At 40.0% G+C, this 19,430-nt stretch overlaps 2 pseudogenes; one reads left to right on the top strand and one right to left on the bottom strand.

Moving 5' to 3' along the window:
- The first annotated feature begins 4,751 nt into the window (after positions 1 to 4,751).
- On the top strand, positions 4,752 to 6,553 carry LOC129620593 (protein FAM114A2-like; annotated as a pseudogene).
- A 10,441-nt stretch (positions 6,554 to 16,994) lies between these two features.
- Positions 16,995 to 19,276, bottom strand: LOC129622103 (T-complex protein 1 subunit delta-like; annotated as a pseudogene).
- Between the last annotated feature and the right edge of the window lie 154 nt (positions 19,277 to 19,430).

The following is a 19,430-nucleotide window of genomic DNA, read 5'->3' as shown; positions in this document are numbered from 1 at the left end:
AATGACTGAGGCAGAAGAGACAAATGACATGGAGGACAGAATGGTGAAAATCACTGCCACAGAACAGAATATAGAAAAAAAAATGAAAAAAATGAGACAGCCTAACCCACTCCAGTATTCTGGCCTGGAGAATTCCATGGACTGTATAGTCCATGGGGTCACAAAGACTCGGACACAACTGGGGACTTTCACTTTCAAGAGACCTCTGGGACAACAAGCAATGCACTGACATTTGCATTATAGGCATCCCAGAAGAAGGAGAGAGAAAGGACCTGAGAAAATATTTGAAGAGATAATAACTTGAGAACTTCCCTAACATGGGAAAGGAAATAGTCCATGAAGTCCAGAAGCATGGCTCAGACAGGATAAACCCAAGGAGGAATACACTGAGACATATAGTAATCAAACTGACAAAAATTAAAGACAAAGAAAATAGACTAAAAGCAACAATGGAAAAACAACAAATAACATATGAGGGAACTCCCATAAGGTTATCGGCTGATTTCGCAACAGAAACTCTAGAAAGTGAAAAGTGAAAGTGGCTCAGTTGTGTCTGACTCTTTGTGACTCTGCATAGTCCATGGAATTCTCCAGGCCAGAGTACTGGAGTAGGTAGCCTTTCCCTTCTCCGGGGGATCTTCCCAATTTGGGGATCGAACCTAGGTCTCCTGCATTGCGGGCAGATTCTTTACCAGCTGAGCCATGAGGGAAGCCCAAGAAAGGCTTCCCAAGAAAGGGAGCAGCCTATCCCTTCTCCAGGGGATCTTCCTATCCCAGGAATTGAACCAGGGTCTCCTGCATTGCAGGCAGATTCTTTACCAACTGAGCTACCAGGGAAGCTAGAAGGAAATGGCATGATATATTTAAAGGGATAAAAGAGAAGAACCTATAACTAAGAATAGTCTACCCAGCAAGATTCTCATTCAGATTTGATGGAGAAATCAAAAGCTTTCCAGACAGACAAAAGTTAAGAGAGTTCAACACCCCCAAACCAGGTTTACAGTAAATGCTAAAGGAACATCTCTAAGCAGGAAACATGAGAGAAGGAAAAGACTTACACAGAATAAATCTAAAACAATTAAAATGATAATAGGATTATACATATTGATAATTACCTTAAATGGAAATGGATTAAATGCATTAACCAAAAGATAGAGACTGGCTGGGTGAATGAAAACATATGCATGTGTACCTTTCCACTTACCACATCTTTCTATCTAACTCCCCAAATTGTATGTAATTATTTTATTTATACTGTTAGGTTAATCATGTTTCCATTATTGTTTTCATACCTTATTCAAGACTCCACCTTTTATTGCATTGAGCAGCTTCAGCTACGTGCAGCACATTCTGGTAAATTCTCTTTTCATTTTTATTCTATTACAAATATTTTCTAATTTTCTTTGTAATGGCTTCTTAGATATACCCTCATCTAAAACTGGACATTTAATTTCTAAATACATGGGATTTTTAAAAGATCTTTATTATTATTTCTCATTTTGATACTAATTTCCCACTTAAATCCTTTACTGTCTACAATCACCCTCCATGTTTTTTCAGTCTTTGAACTTGATCAAGAGTTTCAACAGCTAACTCAAAGATCTCTCTTGGTAAATGTCACATGGCACTTGAAAATACGTAGGTTATTTTCAAATACCTTTTGATATTGGTCTGTAACATAATTCCACAGTAGTAAGAGAACAGATCTGTTTGATTTCAGTACCTTTAGACCATGACATTTCTGTACCTGGTCTTATGTCTCTGGATATGTTTCAGTGTCTCCTAGTTTATAGTCTATGGGAACTTGAATAGAATTTGTATCCTACTGTTGTGTGCAAATTGTATAAACCTTAATCATGTTGAATTGGTTCATAATGCTTTTCAGGTCTACTATACTATTCTACTTTTATGAACATTCATTCAATTAATTTCTGAGTTTGATATTAAAACTCCAACTAAAAATCTTAATTTATCTACTTAAACAATTGTCACATATAGTGAACCATATGTAACTTTGTTCTGTATTTTCCAAGTCTCTTATAAATGTGTTATAATTTCATAACTTAAAAAAATAAAACAAAAGATTTTAAAAACTATGATTGTCATAATACATGTCCGGTGAGAATCATCTAGAAGATCTGTTATCCTCACTCCTGGAATGCTAACCTGTAGAGCAGAACTTTCTGGAATGCTGCCTGTGACTGGATACTCTGGCATTCAAAGGTTCATCTGGGAGTGACACAGGTTCAGTTCAGTCGCTCAGTTGTGTCCGACTCTTTGTGACCCCATGAATTGCAGCATGCCAGGCCTCCCTGTCCATCACCAACTCCCGGAGTTCACTCAAACTCACGTCCATCAAGTCGGTGATGCCATCCAGCCATCTCATCCTCTGTCATCCCCTTTTCCTCCTGCCCCCAATCCCTCCCAGCATCAGAGTCTTTTCCAATGAGTCAACTCTTCGCATGAGGTGGCCAAAGTACTGGAGTTTCAGCTTTAGCATCATTCCTTCCAAAGAAATCCCAGGGCTGATCTCCTTCGGAATGGATTGGTTGGATCTCCTTGCAGTCCAAGGGACTCTCAAGAGTCTTCTCCAACACCACAGTTCAAAAGCATCAATTCTTCGGCGCTCAGCTTTCTTCACAGTCCAACTCTCACATCCATACATGACCACTGGAAAAACCATAGCCTTGACTAGAGGGTTACTTCCGTTCATATTTTATTGGTCAGCTAAGCCACTTGGCCATTCCTGAATTAAGTGGGGGAGGGGTGAGGCACAGGCAGGAAGAATAATCTTATGTGACCATGAGAGAACCAAATATTTGTAAAAAGCCCAAATAACTTCCACAGTTCACTCCACCCCTGAGGAACACCTCCTTGTACTCTCTCTTCGTGATACTGAAGTATGTTGGTTCCCTTCCCATCTCCATAAATTGTCCTCTGTCAGTTCCTTTTATTTCTCCTTCTCCTATATGAGATCATTACTTAAGAGTATGCTCTTGGCTGGATTTTGTGTGCGTGTGTCTGTGTATATTTTAATTCTCTCCCTTAACTTTACCTGTAAAACTTTAATTATCAAAAGCTGTGGAGATAATCTCTTGAATCCCAAACCTATATTCTTCTTTTGGAAAATCTCCTTGCTTAAGTCATGACTTTTCTGTTTCCTTAATGTTCCAGGAATCAAAACATTCAATAATTTTATTCTTTTGCTTTTTTCCAACCTATCAATTTCCTTTTGTTTTCCTTTTTTATATTTCTTTGCAAACTAGCCTTTTTTTCTATAACCTATTCAAATAAGAAGTGAGTTCTGAGCTCAGACTTTCTATATATATTTCCTATACATAATTTGTTGATACACTTCAAGCTGGCTTATCTAAACATTCTTTTGAATGCATTTTTCTCACTTCTGAATCTACTTTGTATTTTTACTATTAGTGTACTTGACGCTTCACTCAACTTTCCTACCACCTCCCACAATGATTATTCTTCTAGGGAATATACATTTTTCCTTGCTTTTCATTCTCTGTAGTATCTAGCAAAGATTTTGCCATTGAGGTGATATTCATTTTTAAATATAATATGTAGATGTCAACACTCAATTGTAGATTAATCCCCAAGTGTTAATTAATTAGGTTAAAGTATATGTATTGAAAACATATTTACCACACCTTTTTCTCTTACTTTGAACTTATTGCCTAAGTTCTTAGATCTTTTCAAATGAATTATTACTGAGTTGTCTGACTCAGCTCACACCTTCCTATAGTTAATATTTGCTTTATGAATGTGTAACTTTCACTTAACTCTGTTAAATTCCCTGTGTTGATTTTAGCTCTTTTTCCAAGATTTAAAATGTTAATTAGAATAATGCTCACAGAGGTGAGATAAATACCCTAAACATTTAAGATATACCTATTAATTTGCTAAAAGAATCAAGCATTTTCATTTGGTAAATTCAAATCTATGGAATATTTATCATTCTTTTATCTTTTGCTTTCAGTTAAAAATAAATGTGCTGTTTGTATGCAAAATATATATATATATAACTACCATATGACCCTGCAATCCCACTTCTGGGCAAATACATACTGAAAACCATAATTCAAAAGATACATCCACACCAGTGTTCATTGCAGCACTATTTACAATATCTAGGAGAGGGGAGCAAGGTAAATTTCCATTATCAGAGGAATAAAGAAGATGTGGTACAAATACACAATGGAATATTACTTAGTTAGAAAAAGGAGGGAAACTGTGTCATTTGCAGAGACATGAATGGACCTACAGACAGTCATATAGAGTTCAGTATGTCAGAAAGAGAAAAGAAAATATCATATACTAACTCATGGACATGGAATCTAGGAAAATGGTATAGATGATCCTATTTGCACAGAGACATACACAGAGAACAAACGTATGGACACCAAGATGGAGGAGGTGGGGTGGAATGAACTGGGAAATTGGGATTGACATATGTGTACTATTGGTACTATGCATAAAATACATAAATAATGAGAATCTAGTGAAATGCTCAGGGAACTCTACTCAATGGTCTATGGTGACCTAAATGGGAAGGAAATCCAATGACAGGGGACACATATAAACATGTAGCTGGTTCACTTTCTGTACAACAGAAACTAAAACACTGTAAAGCAATTATACTGCATTAAAATTTAATAAAAAATAAGTAGGAGCAGCTCCTCCAAGGAAGCTGTGGCTGCGCTGAGGGAGGAGGTGGCCTGGGCAATGATCTAATCATGTCGGATAAAGATGATCTTGAGACTGCAGTGATAACTGAAGCAACTCCCATCCATGAAGATGAGAACTTCTCATCTTCTCAACTTCAGCCAAGACTTTTGAGTCAGTTGACTAGTGTCAAGTCAGAGTAAATCAGAATCTATAGCTTCTACTCAGAAAAGACCAGAGTCCAAATGTTCCAGTGACCTTGAGACAGAAGTTCTCCCTATTCGGGCATCACAAGCTGCAGGCCAAGAGACTGTTTCCAAAGATGTACCCAAGTCTGGATGGGGCTATTGGGGCAGCTGGGGCAAGTCTTTGCTCTCCTCAGCCTCAGGTAGGACAAGGTATTTCAAATGTCATTGAGAAGGCAGAGGCCTCCCTTGGAATCCCTAGTCCCAGTGAAATTTCAACTGAAGTCCAGTATGCAATAGGAGAGACAAATGCCAAAGAGAATGGAAAGTCCTCTCCAATGAGTGGGCCATTTGGGGTATTCTCGACCATCTCTACTGCTGTTCAGAGCACAGGAAAGAGTGTTATTACTGGGAGTTTGGATGCCTTAGAATTCATTGGGAAAAAGACAATGGATGTAATAGCAGAAGGGGATCCTGGATTTAAAAGAACCAAGGGCCTGATGAACCAGACTTCTGATCTACACTGTCTCAGGTTTTACAAGAGGCAAAGGAGAAAGAAGAGCTACAGACTTCCAATGAGGTTACCATGGAAACAGACAAGAAAATTCATTATGGGCTACCCTTTGATGAATTTCAAGGCCTTTCACATATAGAAGCTCTGGAGATGCTCTCTTGAGAAAGTGAAATAAAGGTGAAATCTATTCTTAATTATCTGAGAAAAATTAGAGACTCTAAAACTTGAATTGGAGCAACTCAAAGAAGCATTTTCCCTAGCAGAGTTCTATGAGGAAGAGGAGGAAGAGAAGAAAGGGAATGAAGACTTTACCAAAGAGAGAACAGAGCTATTTTCTCAGCTGCATGTCTCCTCCAAACAAGAGAAACTTGCCAGGGCAAGAAATACAGCCTATGAATGGATCAGGACATCCCTGGCCAAACAAGTGGAAGAGAGGAAGAAGAAGAAAAAACAGTTGGAAGCAGAAAAACCTGAGCAAATCAATAACAATTCAAGAGAGGATATCCATGCATTTGCAATCTGGAGCCTAGCAGAACTGACTGCCTGCTCAATTGAACTGCTTCACAAAACAGCTGCTCTGGTTCTGCATGGCTAGAAGCAGGAAGTAACAACCATAGAAAGGAGAAGAGCCCTTTGCCAGATGACAGTTTTGTTGTGTCAAGAGCTCTCCTCTCTGTCTAAAGAGTTCACCACCTGCCTAACAGCTGCTGGGGGTAAGGAAAAGGGTGATGTCCTTAATCCACTAATCACTAGAGGCATCAAACAGTGCTTCCTACATGCTGGATGTCTTTCAGTGACTTTTACCCGAATTGGAGATCTCTCTTATTGAGAACAAGACTGAGTTACCAGAGGCATGAACTTCATGTCCAGAAGCCTTTGTCCAAACATCGAGGAACAGAGAAGATTCTACCTAAGACTTGTGATGGCCAAGAAATGCCACTCTCTTCTGGTAGCCCTGCAGAAGTGAGGGAGAATGGTTATTTAAGTATATAAAAATCCTGGCAGGAGAGCAGGTTTGAAGGAAGTCTGTTGTCTGCACTGCTTGGCTGAAGTATTCAGGTCCTCACACTGCTCTTCCCAGTTGTTATAATTAATAAATTATTTGAAAAGAAACTTTATAGACAGTTAAAAAATAACTCTAGGTTAAAGTTAATGGGACACTCAGGTAAAGATAGTGGTCTTTGACAATACACAAAACACTAAAATTTTTGTCATGGATGTAATTTTACAATCCATGGATTTAACTGGTTGTTAAGCAAGAGGAAAAGAAATTTTTAAAAAAAAGAGGAAAAGGAATTCAGTATTCTGGAATTCATGTGCTTGATCTATTAATGCCATTTTCTTTCTCCTTTCTATAATAAAGTCTATGGCTTTAAGAAAACTGAGTATGTATAAATCCTGTAGTGATTACCCTTTATTACATGGATTCTTGTAACTGGTTAGAAATTTTCATTTACTCTTTAATTCTCAGTAGATATGTGGCATTGAGAGAAGCTTATAGAATATTTAACTATAGCAAAGTGCCCCTTGAGTTCAAATTGCTCTCCCATCCCACAATGGTAAGCTTCAAGTTGTAGCTGACCCCAACTCTACCAGATTCAAGACCAAGAAATGCAATTTGGAGAAACAGTTTCATGTGTGCAGATATTATGAGTTTCCAGGACGTTTTTCATGCATACCCTACATACAGGATGAATTCTGTAATAGCCAGCTCCAAAGAGTGTTGAAGCTCTTTCAGTCATTGTTTTTGTTGTATGAATATTGAAGTGGACTGTAGAGTCCCATGAAAACGATGTTCATGTATAATAGGATTAAGACACAGTATAGTTTCTTCATTCTTTTTTATTTCTTTTAATGTATTCTTTAGCATGTTTATAACTTTTATCCTTCAGATCTTAAGTCTTCTTTTGCTTTCTTCAGCAATTTAAAATACTTACAAGTTATCCTCTTCCTTAAAGCTATTTTGGTATCCACTCTTTTAAAAAACCGTTCTCCAACTTTATGGTTTTTAATGATTCAGGTAACTTTTGTGAGCTCTGCTCCATATCTTTTAAAACCTTTAAATAAAATGTAATAGTTCTTTCAGTTTATCCTTTCATTTATTTTTCCAAATGTAAGCCCCAATATCTTCTCAAACCAAAGAAATAGCAAAGCGAATCTATAACATAGGTTGATATCAAGACTGTTTCTATGTGTCACCTTATTTGGGATGGGGGAAGTTTGTTAAGCAAGGTAGATTTGGAATAAAAAGGTACACCAACATCAAAAACAATTAATAAAAAATAAATAAAAATCCAAAACTCATAGATACAGAGAACTGATTGGTAGTAGTCAGAGGAGGTGGTTATTGGTGGGGAAAGTAGAAGGTGGTGAAAAGGTACAAACTTCCAGTTGTACAGTAAGTCCTGAGGATGTAATGTATCTGAATATAATTGATAACACTGCATTGCAGAACTGTAAGCTGCTAAGAGAGTAGGTCTTAAAATTTTTCATCATAGTAAAAAATCTGTTAACTTTATGAGGTGATGGAAGTTAACTAAACTTATTGTGATAATCATTTTGCATTATATATATTATATACATATTAATATATATGTAATCACTATGTTGTACACCTAAAACTGATGTTATATTCCAATTATATCTCTAGAACTAACACCCAAAAAAGATGTCCTTTTCATTATAGGGGACTGGAATGCAAAAGTAGGAAGTCAAGAAACACCTGGAGTAACAGGCAAATTTGGCTTTGGAGTACAGAATGAAGCAGGGCAAAAGCTAATAGAGTTCTACCAAGAGAATGCACTGGTCATAGCAAACACCCTCTTCCAAAAACACAAGAGAAGACTCTACACATGGACATCACCAGATGGTCAACACCGAAATCAGATTGATTATATTCTTTGCAGCCAAAGATGGAGAAGCTCTATTACAGTTAGGAAAAACAAGACCGTAAGCTGATTGTGGCTCAGATCATGAACTCCTTATGCCAAATTCAGACTTAAGTTGAAGAAAGTGGAGAAAAACCACTAGACCATTCAGGTATGACCTAAATCAAATCCCTTATGACTATACAGTGGAAGTGAGAAATAGATCTAAGGGACTAGATCTGATAGACACAGTGCCTGATGAACTATGGATGGAGGTTCATGACATTGTACTGGAGACAGGAATAAAGACCATCCCCATGGAAAAGAAATGCAAAAAAGCAAAATGGCTGTTTGAGGAGGCCTTACAAATAGCTGTGAAAACAAGAGAAGTGAAAAGCAAAGGAGAAAAGGAAAGATATACCCATTTGAATGCAGAGTTCCAAGAATAGCAAGAAGAGATAAGAAGGCCTTCCTCAGCGATCAATGCAAAGAAATAGAGGAAAACAACAGAATGGGAATGACTAGAGATCTCTTCAAGAAAATTAGAGATACCAAGGGAACATTTCATGCAAAGATGGGCTCAATAAAGGACATAAATGGTAGGGACCTAACAGAAGCAGAAAATATTAGGAAGAGGTGGCAAGAAAACAAAGAAGAACTGTACAAAAAAGAGCTTCATGACCAAGATAATCACGATGGTGTGATCACTGACCTAGAGCCAGACATCCTGGAATGTGAAGTCAAGTGGGCCTTAGAAAGCATCACTACGAACAAAGCTAGTGGAGGTGATGGAATTCCAGTTGAGCTATTACAAATCCTGGAAAATGATGCTGTGAAACTGCTGCACTCAATAGGCCAGCAAATTTGGAAAACTCAGCAGCAGCCACAGGACTGGAAAAAGTCAATTTTCATTCCAATCCCAAAGAAAGGCAATGCCAAAGAATGCTCAAACTACCACACAATTGCACTCATCTCACACGCTAGTAAAGTAATACTCAAAATTCTCCAAGCCAGGCTTCAGCAATACATGAACCATGAACTTCCAGATGTTCAAGCTGGTTTTAGAAAAGGCAGAGGAACCAGAGACCAAATTGCCAACATCCGCTGGATCATGGAAAAAGCAAGAGAGTTCCAGAAAAACACCTATTTCTGCTTTATTGACTATGCCAAAGCCTTTGACTGTGTGGATCACAATAAACTGTGGAAAATTCTGAAAGAGATGGGAATACCAGACCACCTGACCTGCCTCTTGAGAAATTTGTATGCAGGTCAGGAAGCAACAGTTAGAACTGGACATGGAACAACAGACTGGTTCCAAATAGGAAAAGGAGTACGTCAAGGCTGTATATTGTCACCCTGCTTATTTAACTTCTATGCAGAGTACATCATGAGAAACGCTGAGCTGGAAGAGGCACAAGCTGGAATCAAGATTCCCTGGAGAAATATCAATAACCTCAGATATGCAGATGACACCATCCTTATGGCAGAAAGTGAAGAAGAACTAAAGAGTCTCTTGATGATAGTGAAAGAGGAGAGTGAAAAAGTTGGCTTAAAGCTCAACATTCAGAAAACTAAGATCATGGCATCTGGTTCCATCACTTCATGGCAAATAGATGGGGAAACAGTCGACACAGTGGCTGAATTTATTTTTTGTTTTTTTGTTTTTTTTTTTGCTCCATAATCACTGCAGATGGTAACTGCAACCATGAAATTAAAAGATGCTTGCTCCTTGGAAGAAAAGTTATGACCAACCTAGACAGCATATTGGAGAAGGCAATGGCAACCCAGTCGAGTACTCTTGCCTGGAAAATCCCATGGACAGAGGAGCCTGGTAGGCTGCTGTCTATGGGGTCGCATAGAGTCAGACACGACTGAGTGACATCACTTTCACTTTTCATGCATTGGAGAAGGAAATGGCAACACACTCCAGTGTTCTTGCCTGGAGAATCCCAGGGAGGGCAGAGCCTGGTCGGCTGCTGTCTATGGGGTCACACAGAGTCGGACACAACTGAAGCGCCTTAGCAGCAGTAGCAGATAGCATATTAGAAAGCAGAGACATTACTTTGCCAATAAAGGTCCATCTAGTCAAGGCTATGGTTTTTCCAGTGGTCACGTATGGATGTGAGAATTGGACTATAAAGAAGGCTGAGCGCCAAAGCATTGATGTTTTTGAACTGTGGTGTTGGAGAAGACTCTTGAGAGTCCCTTGGACTGCAAGGAGATCCAACCAGTCCATCCTAAAGGAAATCAGTCCTGAAAATTCATTGGAAGGACTGATGCTGAATCTGAAGCTCCAATACTTTGGCTACCTGATGCGAAGGGCTGACTCATTTGAAAAGACCCTGATGCTGGAAAGGATTGAAGGCAGGAGGAGAAGGGGATGACAGAGGATGAGATGGTTGGATGGCATCACTGACTCAATGGACACAAATTTGAGCAATCTCTGGGAGTTGTAATGGACAGGGAAGCCTGGCATGCTGCAGTCCTTGGGGTCTTCCATGGGGTCGCATGACTAACCGACTGAACTGAAAGGAGGCAAGACTATACAGTGCAGGAAGGACAGTCTTTTCAATAAATGGCACTGGAAAACCTGGACAGCTACGTGTAAAAAATGAAATTAGAAAACTCTTTACCCACCATACACAAAAATAAGCTCAAATGTAAGACCAGACACTATAAAACTCGTAGAGGAAAACATAGGCAGAACACTCTCTGACATAAATTACAGCATTATCTTTTTCGATCCCTCTCCCAGACTTATGGAAATAAAAATAAAAATAAACAAATGGGACCTAATTAAACTCAAACACTTCTGTACAGCAAAGGAAACCATAAACAAAACAAAAAGCTAATCCACAGAATGGGAGAAAATATTTATTAACAATGTGACTGACAAGGGATTAGTTTCAAAAATTTACACCCAGCTCATGTGGCTTAATATCATAAAAACAAACAACTCAATCAAAAAATGGGTAGAAGACCCACACAGACATTTTTCCAAATAAGACATACAAATGGCCAAGAGGCACATGAAAAGGTGCACAACATCATTAATTATTAGAGAAATGCAAATCAAAACTATAATGAGATATCACGTCACACCCATCAGAATGGCCATCATGAAAAAATCAACAAACAATAAATGCTGGAGTGGGTGAGGAGAGGAGGGAAATCTCTTATGCTGTTGGTAGGAATGTACACTGGTATAGCCACTCTGGAGGACATTATGGAGCGTCCTTTAAAAAACAGGAATGAAACTACAATACGTCCTAGTAATCCCACTAATGGGCACGTACCCTGAGAAACAAAGAAGAAAGAAAAGCTGCTCAGTCATGTCTGACTCTTTGTGACCCCATGGACTGTGGCCTACCAGGCTCCTCTGTCCATGGGATTTTCCAGGCAAGAGTACTGGAGTGGGTTGCTATTTCCTTCTCCAGGGGATCTTCCTGATCCAGGGATCAAACCCAGGTCTCCCACATTGCAGGCAGATGCTTTACTGTCTGAGACACCAGGGAAGCCTGAGAAAACCATAATTCAAAAAGGCACATGTACCCCAGTGTTCACTGTAGCCTTGTTTACGACAGCCAGGACATGGAAGCAACCTAGATGTCCATCAATAGGAAAATACATAATGAAGCTGTGGTACATATATACAACGGAATATTACTCAGCCATGAAAAGAAATCAATCTTGAGTCAGTTAATCTGAAGTGGATGAACCTAGAGGGTATTATATAGAATGAAGTCAGTCAGAAAAAGAAAAACAAATATCGTATATTAACACATATATATGAACTATGGACTGAGGTTCGTGACATTGTACAGGAGACAGGGATCAAGACCATCCCCATGGAAAAGAAATGCAAAAAAGCAAAATGGCTGTTTGGGGAGGCCTTACAAATAGCTGTGAAAAGAACAGAAGCGAAAAGCAAAGGAGAAAAGGAAAGATATAAGTATCTGAATGCAGAGTTCCAAAGAATAGCAAGAAGAGATAAGAAGGCCTTCCTCAGCGATCAATGCAAAGAAATAGAGGAAAATAACAGAATGGGAAAGACTAGAGATCTCTTCAAGAAAATTAGAGATACCAAGGGAACATTTCATGCAAAGATGGGCTCGATAAAGGACAGAAATGATATGGACCTAACAGAAGCAGAAGATATTAAGAAGAGGTGGCAAGAATACACAGAAGAACTGTACAAAAAAGTTCATGACCCAGATAATCATGATGGTGTGATCACTGACCTAGAGCCAGACATCCTGGAATGTGAAGTCAAGTGGGCCTTAGAAAGCATCACTACGAACAAAGCTAGTGGAGGTGATGGAATTCCAGTTGAGCTATTACAAATCCTGGAAAATGATGCTGTGAAACTGCTGCACTCAATAGGCCAGCAAATTTGGAAAACTCAGCAGCAGCCACAGGACTGGAAAAAGTCAATTTTCATTCCAATCCCAAAGAAAGGCAATGCCAAAGAATGCTCAAACTACCACACAATTGCACTCATCTCACACGCTAGTAAAGTAATACTCAAAATTCTCCAAGCCAGGCTTCAGCAATACATGAACCATGAACTTCCAGATGTTCAAGCTGGTTTTAGAAAAGGCAGAGGAACCAGAGACCAAATTGCCAACATCCGCTGGATCATGGAAAAAGCAAGAGAGTTCCAGAAAAACACCTATTTCTGCTTTATTGACTATGCCAAAGCCTTTGACTGTGTGGATCACAATAAACTGTGGAAAATTCTGAAAGAGATGGGAATACCAGACCACCTGACCTGCCTCTTGAGAAATTTGTATGCAGGTCAGGAAGCAACAGTTAGAACTGGACATGGAACAACAGACTGGTTCCAAATAGGAAAAGGAGTACGTCAAGGCTGTATATTGTCACCCTGCTTATTTAACTTCTATGCAGAGTACATCATGAGAAACGCTGAGCTGGAAGAGGCACAAGCTGGAATCAAGATTCCCTGGAGAAATATCAATAACCTCAGATACACAGATGACACCACGCTTATGGCAGAAAGTGAAGAAGAACTAAAGAGTCTCTTGATGAAAGTGAAAATGGAGAGTGAAAAAGTTGGCTTAAAGCTCAACATTCAGAAAACTAAGATCATGGCATCTGGTTCCATCACTTCATGGGAAATCGATGGGGAAACAGTGGAAACAGTGTCAAACTTTCATTTTTGGGGCTCCAAAATCACTGCAGATGGTGATTGCAGCCATGAAATTAAAAGATGCTTGCTCCTTGGAAGGAAAGTTATGCCCAACCTAGATAGCATATTCAAAAGCAGGGACATTACTTTGCCGACAAAGGTCCGTCTAGTCAAGGCTATGGTTTTTCCAGTGGTCATGTATGGATGTGAGAGTTGGACTGTGAAGAAAGCTGAGCGCCGAAGAATTGATGCTCTTGAACTGTGGTGTTGGAGAAGACTCTTGAGAGTCCCTTGGACTGCAAGGAGATCCAACCAGTCCATTCTGAAGGAGATCAGCCCTGGGATTTCTTTGGACGGAATGATGCTAAAGCTGAAACTTCAGTACTTTGGCCACCTCATGCGAAGAGTTGACTCGTTGGAAAAGACTCTGATGCTGGGAGGGATTGGGGGCAGGAGAAGAAGGGGACGACAGAGGGTGAGATGGCTAATGGCATCACTGACTCGATGGACGTGAGTCTGAGTGAACTCTGGGAGTTGGTGATGGACAGGGAGGCGTGGTGTGCTGCGATTCAAGGGGTCGCAAAGAGTCGGACATGACTGAGCGACTGAACTGAACTGACTGATGGAATCTAGAAAAATGGTACTGATGAGCCTATTTGCAAGTCAGGAATAGGAAGCAGATGTAGAGAATGGGCTTGTGAACACGGCAGGCTAAGGGGAGGGTGGGAGAGACTGAGTGAGTGGTACTGAAACACATACGTTACCGTGTGTAAAATAGACAGCTAGTGGGAAGCTGCTGTATAACACGGGGAGCTCAGCCCAGTGCTCTGTGACGACTTAGCGGGGTGGGCTGCGGAGCTGGTGGGGGTGCAGGTTGAGAAGGAGGGGATATATGTATACTTATGGCTGATTCATGCTGTTGTATGGCAGAAATCAACACAACACTGTAAAGCAATTTTCCTCCAATTAAAAATAAATTTTAAAAAATTATGCTTAAAAAACTAAAAACAGTTGCTGTATGATTCTGCAATCCCATTCATGGGCACATATCTGGAGAAAAACATGATCTGAAAGGATACGTGCACCCCAGTGTTCACTGCAGCACTGTTCACAGTAGCCAAGACAGGGAAGCAACCTAAATGTCCACTGACAGAGGACTGGGCAAAGACTATGTGACACATATATTCAATGGAATATTACTCAGCCATTAGAAAGAATGGAATAGTGACTTCTCTGGTGGTCCAGTGGTTAAGATTTTGCCTTCAAATGCAGGAGGTGAAAGTTCAATCCCTAGTCGGGGAGCTAAGACCCCACACGCCTTGAGGCCAAAAAACTAAAACATAAAACAGGAGCAATATTGTAACAAATTCAATAAAGACTTTAAAAATGATTCACTTTTTAAAAAATCTTTAAAAAAAGAATGAAACAATGCCATTTGCAGCAACAGTGATGGACCTACAGATTGTCATACTGAGTGAAGTCAGACAGAGAAAGACAAATATATAATGTCACTTATATGGGGAATCTAAAAAATGATACAAATGAATTTACAAAACAGAAACAGATTCACAGTCTTAGAGAACAAGCTTTTGGTTAGTGGAGGGGAATGGATGGGGGTGAGGGGGTGGGAAGGATAGTTAGGGAGTTTGTGATTAACATACACATAATACTATATATAAAATAAATAAACAATAAGGACCTACTGCTCAATAATAAGGAACTCTGCTCAATAATATTTAATAAGCTAGATGGGAAAAGAATTTGAAGAATAGACACATATTTATGCTAGCTGAATCACTTTGCTGTACACCTGAAACTAACACAACATCGTTTATCAAGTAAACTCCAAAAAGAGATAAAAAGTTAAAAAAATTAAAAAAAAAATCAGTTTAAGCCATAAAGGAAATTTATCAAGCACAGACATTACTTTGCCAACAAAGGTTCGTCTAGTCAAGGCTATGGTTTTTCCTGTGGTCATGTATGGATGTGAGAGTTGGACTGTGAAGAAGGCTGAGCACTGAAGAATTGATGCTTTTGAACTGTGGTGTTGGAGAAGACTCTTGAGAGTCCCTTGGACTGCAAGGAGATCCAACCGGTCCATTCTGAAGGAGATCAGCCCTGGGATTTCTTTGGAAGGAATGATGCTAAAGCTGAAACTCCAGTACTTTGGCCACCTCATGCGAAGAGTTGACTCATTGGAAAAGACTCTGATGCTGGGAGGGATTGGGGGCAGGAGGAGAAGGGGACGACAGAGGATGAGATGGCTGGATGGCATCACTGACTCGATGGACGTGAGTCTGAGTGAACTCTGGGAGTTGGTGATGGACAGGGAGGCCTGGTGTGCTGCGATTCATGGGGTCGCAAAGAGTCGGACACGACTGAGCAACTGATCTGATCTGATCTGATCAAGCCCCAAGTAGCTTCAGGCACACTCAAATTATGAGATTTCAGTCATGTCATCAAAACTATTTCTCCACACTCCATCCCACCCCCAATCTCTGACCTCTGTTCTGTGACCTCTTCTCTGTGGGAAGGCAAAACATTCTCTCCAGATTCTATTCCCAATGGTGACGTAAGTCAAAGAGCTGGAATACGTCTGGCAAGAACACAGGACCTATGTGAAGAAAACTGTAAAAGACGTAAATAAATGGAACAGAAGTCCATGTTCTTAGAAGGGAAAATGCAATACTGTAAACATATTACTTATTTCCAAATTGATTTATAATCTAATCCCATTCTATTCAAAATCCTAAAGAGAAGCCTTGGTGGATTCTTTATTAACTGGTTTTTAGAATTTATCTTAATTCACAAAAATAGCCAAGGATTTTTTTTTTAAAAGAAGAATGGTGGAGGAGATAAAACTATAAAACCAGATGCTCAAATATGCTATAAACACATAGTAATTGAGACAGTGCTATTAGTAAAGAAAAAGATAAGTCTACAAACTAGATAATACATTCAAATTAGCTAGGAAAAAATGGACCATCTATAAACAAGGCTGAAATACTACCCCAACTTTTCTTTTAGAAGGACTATGTCCTACTTCATGCTGCTACCAAATGCAAGTTCATGTGCCCCACACACAGTGAAGCCAAACAAATCCAAATGACAGAGTGTGGAGCACAGAAAGACTTATTGCAGAGCTCTACAAGGAGACAGGTGGCTCCTATCCTCAAGCCTGGAACTTCTCAGAGTTTCATCAAAGCACTTTTGAAGGCAAGGTGAGGGAGGGGCTAGGTTAGTTGTTACAAACTTCTTGGTGTGGGAATCCTTTGTTCTTGCAGCTTCCCACATAGGTCAGGTCATGATGGTCCTGTAAACCTCCAACAATATAGATATTATTCTCTGTCTTGCAACTTCTTAGCTATATATGAATAGACTCTTAAAAGTCAGAGCCCTGAGAATAGGCTATCTTGTATATTTCAGACAGTAGGCAACACCCTTTTACAAGAAGTGCAGAGGCAGCGTGACTAAGCATTGGCAACAAAGCACAAATGTTAGTAAAAGGAACAGATCAAGCATGGAGTCAGATTTGTTCTTCCCTATTACATACTACATTAAAAAGGATTCCAGAATGGATCAATGACCAAGGACATAAAATACTTTCCTTGTAATCCTGGGATAAGAATGACTTTCCTAAAGATGACAAATACCACAAGCTATAAAGGCAAAAGCTTAGGATGATTTAATACTGGCAAGAGTGTGAAGAGCTAAGCATTCCCTGACCTGGTGTAAGTTTGGATTGGTAGAACTTCGTTTGAAAAGTAATTTGGCAGCAGCTAAATCTTAATACATATCAACTGTGACTCAATCTTTTTCTAGAATTCTTTTCTGTAGACATAATAATGCAGGGCTATGCACATATACAAAATCCATGCAATATTGTTTCCAATAGCCCATAAAGGGAGAAACACCCTAAAACACAAGGCAATGGAAAGTTAAATCAGCTTATCCTGCCATACTGAACAAGTCAGAACAGAAAGCAGAACTGCATGTTCTGAAGAGAAAAGGCTCATAAGATGAGGCAACAAAGCAGGTCCAATTGTTTATAAAAGGCAAGTAAAGTACTGGCCAGGAAGGCCTAGTGGGACACTGCAGTTTTTTAATTTTATAACCAAATAGTTAATATTTTCATTGTGTCAAGACAATTTCAAGCAAATGCCAAATGGAAGACCAAGCCCAGGAATGTAAAGAGGAAACAATCTTACAAACAAGAAGGGACACCAAGACAGCGGTCCACTCCAGCCACGCTATCAGTGGCCATGACGGGGCAGCCAGCACCATCCAGATTACTGAGCATTTACATCATCCACGTGCAGGATGCTCCAGACAGTTTCAGTTGCTAGTGTCAGTACACTGACTGAAGCCAACAAAGGCTGAACCATCAGTTCCTCCAAAGCCCTGGAAATACCACCCTTTTGGACACGAATGCCTACCATTTTCTCCTTGGGCACACCAGTTTTTCGCTTGTTTTTTGTTCTGTTACTGTAGGGATGGGATTCAGCCCAGCAGTTTTAGCTAGTGTAGATGAAATGACCGCCACAACATCTGTAAAGGCACAAACGCAGTAGGATCTCATACCACTCAACGTTCATGCATATCCAGCTAACCACGGGGCCCACTATTTCTGGAGCACACCCTCCTGCAAGAAGAACTCTCTGCTACAACACATAGGGCATCATGAATCAAGGGCTCAGCTTCTTCAAGCACTGGTTTGTTAGGACCAGGAACCACAACCGGAACCTTTTCCTAGGCTTATACAGCCTGTAACCTTGAGCAGTTTGCCAGAATCATGTAAACTCATCCCCTCGGCTCACTCACCCAAACCCAGCATGTCAGCAGTAAGTTGGTCAGTATGAGCAAGTGGCTTGGTTCCAGTTTCTTTCAATATCCTTAACTACTGCAATGTTCATTTTGATCAGGAAACTTAACACAAGATCACTAAGATCATGTCTTAAGAAGAGACTTCTATCCATCTTTAAAATTTTCTTCACTTAGAACATAGACTGTCTTCCCTCAGGTCTTGGTCCATCTGGGCACAACAGACACTGATTATCCTGATCTGCTTTTAAGCCCAATCTTAGGCTTTTCAATTCTGGTTATGTCAGAATTGGCCACCTTTTGGTTGAGAACCAGCCCTTCCACCAACTCACAATGAACAGTCCCAGCAAATTTTCCCCCAGCCCCCGCCTCTTTTTTAAAATGACAGTTTATTTAAACTAAAAACAAACAACAGTTTATCTATTTCTCTCACCCTCCACCCTGTACCTCTGGCAACCACCAACTTATTCTATCTATAAGCTTGGTTCTTTATTATTTTTTAGATTCCATCTGTAAGAGAGATCACACGATATTTGTCTTTCTGTCTGATTTATTTCACTTAGCATTACACCCTCGAGGGGATTAGCAGGTTTCTTAGCGCTTCTGAGATCTACGCCAGCAGCTGTGGTGGGTCTGTCGCTCTCCTCCCTGCATTTACACTTGATACTGAGAGACAGTGGCTGAGTTCAACGAAGCGGGTGCACTGCTAACAACTTTTCTCTGTCACTTGGTTCCACAGGTCAAGGCACGTCAAGACTTTAATACCCTTTTCCAAATCCTTCATGAATGACTCAGAAATAATAAATCCATTTCTGAAAAAAGTTGTTTCAGCAATCGGAGAGAGGGAGTGAGCCAGCAACAACGACCACTGATGTGGCGCCACTTCCCTGGTTCTCTTGAGACGTAGCTCCCAGCATTCTGGCGGCTGGATTTAACACTCGTGTTTGTTTCAGAATGGAAGCACCGTTTGTAATGGTCTCATTACCTCTCCCATCTTGAACCGTTTTATCCATTCCTTTTGGTCGAAGTCTTGTTCTAACAGCATCAGCAACAGCTTCATCTATGGAGACACTGCTGAAGCAGATCTAGGCTGGCTTTTTATCCACACACGTGTTTTTCCCCTGGCTGCTGACAAGCTTGGCAGGGTCCATGTGGGCTCCAAAAGGACATATGGACACAGATTCCAGTGGGCAGCAGGATAACTATGCTCACAG

The sequence above is a fragment of the Bubalus kerabau genome, chromosome 10, assembly GCF_029407905.1.
Source record: "Bubalus kerabau isolate K-KA32 ecotype Philippines breed swamp buffalo chromosome 10, PCC_UOA_SB_1v2, whole genome shotgun sequence".
In the NCBI taxonomy this organism is placed as follows: Eukaryota; Metazoa; Chordata; class Mammalia; order Artiodactyla; family Bovidae; genus Bubalus; species Bubalus kerabau.
Note: the sequence above shows the minus strand (reverse complement) of the source record. Positions and strands in the feature narration are given on the sequence as shown.